Source organism: Atractosteus spatula, unplaced genomic scaffold (assembly GCF_055471065.1).
Source record: "Atractosteus spatula isolate fAtrSpa1 unplaced genomic scaffold, fAtrSpa1.hap1 Scaffold_57, whole genome shotgun sequence".
Lineage (NCBI taxonomy): Eukaryota > Metazoa > Chordata > Actinopteri > Semionotiformes > Lepisosteidae > Atractosteus > Atractosteus spatula.
In genome coordinates, this window is record NW_028296887.1 from 31773 (window position 1) to 39758 (window position 7986).

Below are 7986 nucleotides of genomic sequence, written 5' to 3' on the forward strand. Positions count from 1 at the left end.
CCCGCACATTCCGGCTATTTTACCACCGTTATTGTTGGACCACAGTCACAGATACATAAGGGACACTATTCTGAAGAACTGTCTTAAATAAATAACATTGCAAAAGGTAACAATAAGGGTTTCTTAACGTAACCTTACATTTGGCCGTACAATACAATTTCTGTACCCTCAAGTTAAAAAAAAATCGTACTGCTTTCTCCTGAAAAGTGTAGTGTAGTGTCAAATACAAGTGTAGTGTCAAATCACAATAAATAATACATCAAATATACTAAATTAACACCCAGATATGACAGATATGACAACACACAGCTATTACAGAACACATTGAAGACTTAAGCCCTTTAAATTTGTATTTCCTTAATTTCCATTCTCTTCCCTCCCCAGGATAACTGAAAACTAACTATAATAAAGACGATATATGCATTACTTGTAATACAGCTACTAATAAAGATATACATGGAACTTAATTATTAGTAAATAACACTTTTATTAATAAAAATGAGTATTGATAACATTCATTGTCAATACTTGTGGTATCTGGAAAGCAATTTTAGTTAAATATAAAAATAATTTTCAAGCAAGTGGTGCATAAGCTTGTTACTTAATGAGTACATTATTTCCATTACATTCAAGACAGTTCTAATGTGATCAATTGTTCTGCTTAGTCTGCTACTGAGTTGCTTAAAACCTATGAAGAGGTGGTTTAAGCTAGACTCCTAATGCAGTAACATCTAATGGGCAGCAGCTGTTATTTTAGGTTTGATGCAATTGAGAACAGGTTTAGTACAGAGCTGCTGACAAATTTCAGCGGAGTTTATTGCAATTGACCCATTGTAGCTACCAATCAACAGCAAGGAAAAACAGACTTCACTTGTGCCTTTTAAAAAAAGGGAAACAGAGTAGTAGTTTATGTGGTAATTTCAGGTACAATGTAAGAACTAAAGTTAACTAGTCCCACAGTAATGCGTGGGGTCCTATCAATAGAAAAAAAAAAATGTTGTAACCCGAAAACACAACAAACACAAAACGTGAAGTCTTCCAGGAACCTAGGTAAATCCCTGTAGTAGTCTAACAACTATGAAAAAAAAACAAATGCAACAACTTCAAAAGAAAAAGAAAACAAAACATTAAAAACAAATCTGGGGAACAACAAAAACACAAAAGCACAAACACAAAAGAGTCTAATGCGAGAGCTTTTTCAAGTCTTCAGTGCTCCTCTCGTCATATTTGTGTACAGGTCAGCTGGAGGTACACAGCTGATGGTAATTTAAGTAGGGAGCTGCGTCAGCATGCATGGGCTTCAAAGGAAAAAGTCAAGGTTTATTCCATGCTGAAAAGAGAAGGAAACACAATGTTTTAGCTGTGGAGCCTTATTTGATTATGACTCGAAGTAAACCTTTACTTCTTCGTTTGATGTTAATTTATCTCCATCAGATACCTAAGATTATCTCAACTCGAAAGTTGCTTTCAGTAGCTAAAGACACATACAACCAACATACAAATTACACATCTTAAGTCACATGAAGAGAAATCCTTGTACTAAATAACATAAAACTGTCGCTGCAAATTATCACCAAGCTGTTTTATGTGTCTGACCACCTCTTTCCTACTTTGCAGAGAGCACAATTATTTCTGTTTCTTCATCGCTATTTTACTGTCTCTTTCCCCCACGTGGAGATGGATCCACAGCAGAAACTTTTGGTCCGTTCCTGTTACTCTGTCCGATTGAAAGAGCTGTGTTAAAGGCACTCCCATCTCTGCAGGAAAGTTATTGCTGCTCTCAACACAATATACTGCAGCCAAATGTGATAGCGATACTGTCACTGCCTGTGGGCCACGTGTTCCTGCTGTCAGCCTATTATGTCATGTCCATCCACACCAAGAAACATTACTGCTGTAGCACAAGAGTTATATAGGCGCAGTCAATAGAGCATGAATCTCTTAATCTCAGAACTGTGGGTTCAGCCCCCACATTGGGTCCCTCTGTGTCAATTTGATCCCCCCAATCCTCCTAGCATGACCTGATGGCGTAACAGTGATACCCAGTGCCTTCTATGACCTTTGCGTAATTCAGCTTTCTTTCCACTTGATTGAGATTTTCATCTGAAATCATCGGCCAAACAAGAGTTTGTCTAAATCGAGGGAGATCTGCTCACAAGTAAGTATTAAACACTTCAGCATTTACTGTTCGAATACAACACTTTGTCAAAACACTGCCGCTTCTTAAGCTAATAAGTAATGGTTTTTGAGCACGCATTGTATTGTTAATGCTTATATTAAAAAAGCATAAATTCACATAATGGAATTTGGAATGAACAAAGTAGTCCAGCCCCTTTACAACATTACATACCCACTGATTAAAGCTTAAAACTACAGCAGCAGGAGTAACAATAATGGCAACAACATGTTTGGAGTTCGGCATTTCATTTATTCTGCGGAAACATCGTATCGGAATGAACTGCCCGAGATAAAAGAGTAATTGCGGCTTCAATTCGTTTTTACAGAGCATTGCGTTGTTCTGTTCATACTGACTATACGCTTTAAATTTGTCATTTACTGCAAGCGTTGCTTTTCCAGGCTTTTCGGAAATTCCTCGCATTTGAGCCAGCACTAAAATATTTCATTCCCGTCGTTGAATACATCGTGGAAACGGTATTTGCAACGGAATGTTGACACACATGAAACCTTTTTGTTATTCGGTTTGAAGTTTCAAAATGAAAATAAAACGGGGGTCACTTCATAGGCTTGAAAGAAGTCCAAGCAGCATAAAAACCCGCGAATTCTCACAAAGGCTGCACCTTTCTTCTGCTGCTTTTATAAATCAGCCTTAAACATTTGAATGGACACCTAACTGCCTTACTGCTGCTAATCACATTCACGTGTTTACGAAGCTTTTTTCTGTCCGTTATGTTTTTGCTAAGTAGATTCTCCGTTTTCCTCGTACTGTGATTGTCAGCGAGCACAACAAGACTGAAACAGTGTAAAGGCAGGTAAAAAAGACAGGGTAAAACGCCTGACTGTCGGGAGTGGGATTTGAACCCGTGCCTCTATTTGGACAGCGAAACACAAAGCTTAAAAGACACGAAGTTGTGAATTCGCTGTTTTAAACCGCTCGACTATCCTGAAGAAATGGGTGCTGATTGTACCAGTTGCATCCGATTTTCCGTAGCTTTAGGACGATTGATACAACTGGACGAAAACAATTTGTGGCGTTTAGCATGACATGGAAAACGGTACTGGAGCATTCGGGTCCGGACTACCAGACTCAGAAACAGTTTTTACCCCCGCACTATCAAACTATTAAACTCCCAGCCTCTCTCACTCTCACCTATGATCTGAACCTCACAGTGCCTTCTTTCTTACCAAAAACCCAAACACACATTGAAAATCTACCTCTACCATATATGTCAAAAGCTCACTCCCCATAATTTCTATCCCTTTATTTCATTCTTTTGATGCATGTTTTTGCACATCACCTGTTACCTTTTTGTTGTTTTGCACACTGCCTGTTGTTGTTTTTTGCACATCGGCTGTTGTCTCTGTCTTTCTTTTGTATTACAATTGTATTGTTGTTGTGTTGTTGTTTTTTTTTTTGTACTACTTATGTCCGAGAGCTAGCTAAATAGCATTTCGTTATACCATATACCTGTGTATAAGTATAATGACAATAAACTTGAACTTGACATAGTCTTGCAGGCAGTATATTATTTTATCGTTTACTCGTTTAAAAAAACACGGTCTTCTCGTTCCTAAGTCATTTAGTGCTTTCGAACGTTACTTCTAACCTGGACTGACAGCTCACCCGATCTGTTTGTGATCAGACCATGGAGTGCGGGGCTGTACCAAGCGCACGTTCCTTCCCAATGCTGAGGCGATCATTCGGGAGATGGGTGTGAAGAGAAACAAGCTTTGTCGACTAAAAAACAAGGCAGGATATGCAAGAATATTAATCACTGGCGACAGTTACGTTCTCTTACTATTGAGACTCCTACATTGCGAGTTTTTTGAAGACTTTGAAACTAAAGGAAAGCCGAGACAAATAAAACAGGCACAGGTGGGGTTTTAACCCAAGATCTTTGATTTACGAGACCGACGCCTTACCACTTGGCCACCGCGCCTTCGAGCAAACATGGGAATAATGTTGTTCAAGTTATTTTTTTCTGAATCTGGTTTACATCGCCTGGAGGCAGCAACAACAATAAAAGGGATACTTAACAAGGAGATATGCTGTAGCAGTGTCACTCCAACAGATGCTCCTGAAGAGACTGGAGGTTTAAGTCAGCTCCTTAGAGCGCTTGGCCGCGTTGCTCTCAACAGCGGCTCTTCAGCTCTTGTTGTTTGACCTAGTGGTTTTATAACGCGTGGAAACGGCCGCAACTTCATTTTCTGAGATGCTTTCTCTCACGTGGTGAAATCTCGACCTCTTTGGCATCTCTGGCTATAGTTCTTCTGTAGAGCAGGCTTTCACACCTCTGCTTATAGTGCCCTTGAAGTCATTTTATTTTTACAGGAAGACGCATTCCCTAACGATCTCTCCTGTTTTAGAAATGCTTTATAAGGCGTGTTTGATTCAACGGACAAACAGTATACTAACTGTACAATGCAGATCTATGCGGCATTCGTACTGGATTTTAGTGGGATTCTGAAATACTTCTTGCAAAGGTATTCAGACTTTCTAGAACCTATAATACAACCACAGACCTGAAACTCCCTAGCTTCCAATCTCTGATGTTGCTGTCCTTAAACTCGGACGTGATGTTCTGCAGACGTGCAGTGTCCCTTTACTCTCATTGTTTTCAAAACGACCTCCGTTGTCGGGCGCAGTTGAAGTGGAACTGGCCTGACTGCACAGGAAAGTACGGAATGATAAAATGTTTCTACGGCTCAAAATGTCCCTTTAGACCCTCGTCATGTCTCTGTGAGGAACGGGCAGGTAGAGAGGTTTAACAGATGCTCATGATGTTTCACACGGGGTGTTACCTGTTGTAGTGTTTCAAAAGATGTGTTAGCGGACCACAGATTATCTTGAAAAGATTTGGGTTTGTACTGGCTGGGATTCAAACCCGACTCAATTATTTGGAAGGCGCCTGTACCACCAACGCACTTCCGAGAAGCACCTGCAAATTATCACAATCCTCTCTCTCACCTACAAAGTTATGGAGACACAGACGTCCAATGAAAACTAATTTTATTCACTCAAGGCTACACTCTTTTGTTGTGATGTCATTTTAATTAATATTAGCTTTGATAAGGTATCGTTTTTGCCTCTTAAAGTTAAAGCTCCTTTCTTCCTGGTATAGAAATAACATGTTCCGTCTTTGTTTAAAAACACCACTAAAAGTAAATTATTCAGCTCTAACGCCGTTGTGCATTGACAAGACATCTCAAAAGGACTTATCAAATAAGAACACGATCCTTCCGGTTACCATTCCTGTGGTTGGGGCGTTGTTTCACCCTTTTATGTTCTTCTACAATATTTGCAGACAGGGCTTTATCACTCGGGTTGTACAGAACAAGTGTGCATCGGTCCATGAAAATCATCAGTAGTGCTGTTTTTCTATGCATAGTTTAATCAAGAGCACTTAAAAGATGCAAAAAGCTTTCAAATAAAACAGAATTAAAAGACAGTCGAGTAAGTTGGTAGAAAAAAAGCACTCCCCCGTCTGGGAATTAACCACCGTCGCACGTGTGACTGAATACAAAAATAGTAGATTAATTTGTGCCCAGTCTCTTGAAGCTTCAATGTGATTATTTTTCCTTCCTTATTTCTTCATTCCCATGAATTTACTCTGTAGTAGAGGAAACGCGAAAGTGGGAAACTGCATGCATTCTTCGTGAGTGATGGATTGTGATCAGTGAGCATCTGCACATGCCTAAGTCTCTTCCATTTCCCTTCGCATCGGGGATGTAGCTCAGTGGTAGAGCGCATGCTTCGCATGTATGAGGTCCCGGGTTCAATCCCTGGCATCTCCAGGTGCTTTATATTACAGTACTCACGTCGCAATCTTCTGTTGAGTGAGAACTCTTTGCTCGTGTTCAGAGAGAGCCAGGTTTACACAATTAAATGCAGGCACACTCGACGTGCTGCAGAGTTGCGCTGCTGTTTTAAATGTACCTCATTTAGTTCTGTTAAATACTAAATTATTTGAACTAATAATTTAGTTCAAATTCAGGAAATCCAGAGATTGCTTCACACTTGTCGTGGCTGTTGCAGAAAACACCTGTTGAATCTCACCCGGGATTTCTTGAGAGATCATTCATCGAGCGAATCCTCCTTCTGAACTCCTCACTAAACTGAAAGCTTCACGAACTTTTCACTACGTGTCCTGTACTGTTACAAGTGCTCTCGTGTAGATGTGAAGCACAGCCACAAACACGCTTTGAACTTTTTCCGTTTGTTAAGCAAAATGCAAAAGAGCATGACAAGTATTGATTGTATAAAATATCCATGGCACAACTCGAGAAAGTACTGAAGGACTACACATCGACTTTTGATGATTACAAGAGATTCAAGAAACACAACGGTCCGCACCTGGGTTTGGATCCTGAACGCTAGAGTTAAAAGAACATAAGCGACGGATATGACCTATAAACTCTCTTAATTGTCTTATAGTTTATGAAATAAAACAATTTCTTAATAATTTCTAACTGTTGATAGACGATTTATTCAATTTTAACAAAATCACAATTGCAAACTTTTTCGGTTAAACTGTTATTCACATACTCTAACGTAGATAAACGTTAGTGTCTTCCGGTGTGTGAGCCAATTTCTCCCAAAAATATTTGTTAGTCTGTCGGGAGGCTGTGCAAGGTGTTAAGAAATACAATTTCTAAAAGACTTTAGAATTTCTAAGCTTAACATCAAGGCAGAAAAAATGCTGTTTTCTCTACAGAAATGCTCTTTAGATTTCAGCACTGTTGCAACTCCCTTTATAAAGGGTGTGCACACATATACAACCAAGGCATTGAAAGTTTTTTTTTAATTATTGTTCCAAAAAATGTTCCATTTGTTTTCTTTTTAATGTTGTTGATTAAAAGATTTTATTAAATGTGAAAAAAATCTGAATGTGAAAAAAGGTCAAAATGCTATTGAAAAAAAAACAGTAATGTGAGGAAAGATGGATTGTGGGAGCCCCTTAACTACCCATGTCATGCTGTATTTCTCACTCATTCTACTGGGAGTGGTGCCGTCGCTTCTGGATAATGTCTGTCAGTGGTCATCCCAGACGGGTCAGGTATGACTGCTCTTCGGCACAAGAGACACGTGACTTGCGAGGATCCCGACAGTGTCGATTTTCGTTCAGAGCCCGGATAGCTCAGTCGGTAGAGCATCCGACTTTTAATCTGAGGGCCCAGGGTTCAAGTCCCTGTTCGGGCGGTTGTGCCGTTCTTAAGTCTCATGTGAATCTCATTCTAAATAGTCTTTTATCTTTCACTCTTCTAGCTGTACTGTGGTTATTTTAAATGTCCATTACTTGTATTTACTGTAGTGTATTTAGTGTTTCATTTCACAAACCGAAAATGTTCAATAGATCTTGTCACTCTACTCCACGTAATCATCTAAATTAAATCACAGTAGAGTACAGAACACGCAGTGAGGAGCTCACACAGTGAGTACTCTTGAATACGACGAGAGGAAAGGCACACTGCACATCTGCAGAACATCACGTCCGAGTTTACAGCGACAGCAGAGGTTAGAAGCGAAGTAGTTTTTTATTACTCGCTCGCTGAACGATCTCTCAAGAAACCTCGGTTGAGATTTAACGGGTGTCTAACGATCACGTTCAAAAAGGTGACGATAAGTTTTTTTTTAATTAGGTAGCCTTAATGGCAACACAGTGTGAGTAATCTTAAAGCAGCTGCAGATGGAGTAGCCGTAATGGCAACACAGTGCTTTGAGTTCGGCTTTTCTTATTTCTTCTGCAGAACCAGTGGTATCGGAATATACTGATCCGTATAAGAAGCGCTTTCGGTTTCTGATCATTT

The 7986-nt window shown here is 39.6% G+C and overlaps 2 non-coding genes across 2 annotated transcripts; both read left to right on the forward strand.

Moving 5' to 3' along the window:
- Positions 1-5901: 5901 nt before the first annotated feature.
- trnaa-cgc (transfer RNA alanine (anticodon CGC)) lies at positions 5902-5973 on the forward strand. Its single transcript has one exon. It is a non-coding gene; the product is annotated as a tRNA-Ala (tRNA).
- A 1332-nt stretch (positions 5974-7305) lies between these two features.
- Positions 7306-7378, forward strand: trnak-uuu (transfer RNA lysine (anticodon UUU)). The gene has a single exon. It is a non-coding gene; the product is annotated as a tRNA-Lys (tRNA).
- The last annotated feature ends 608 nt before the right edge of the window (positions 7379-7986 follow it).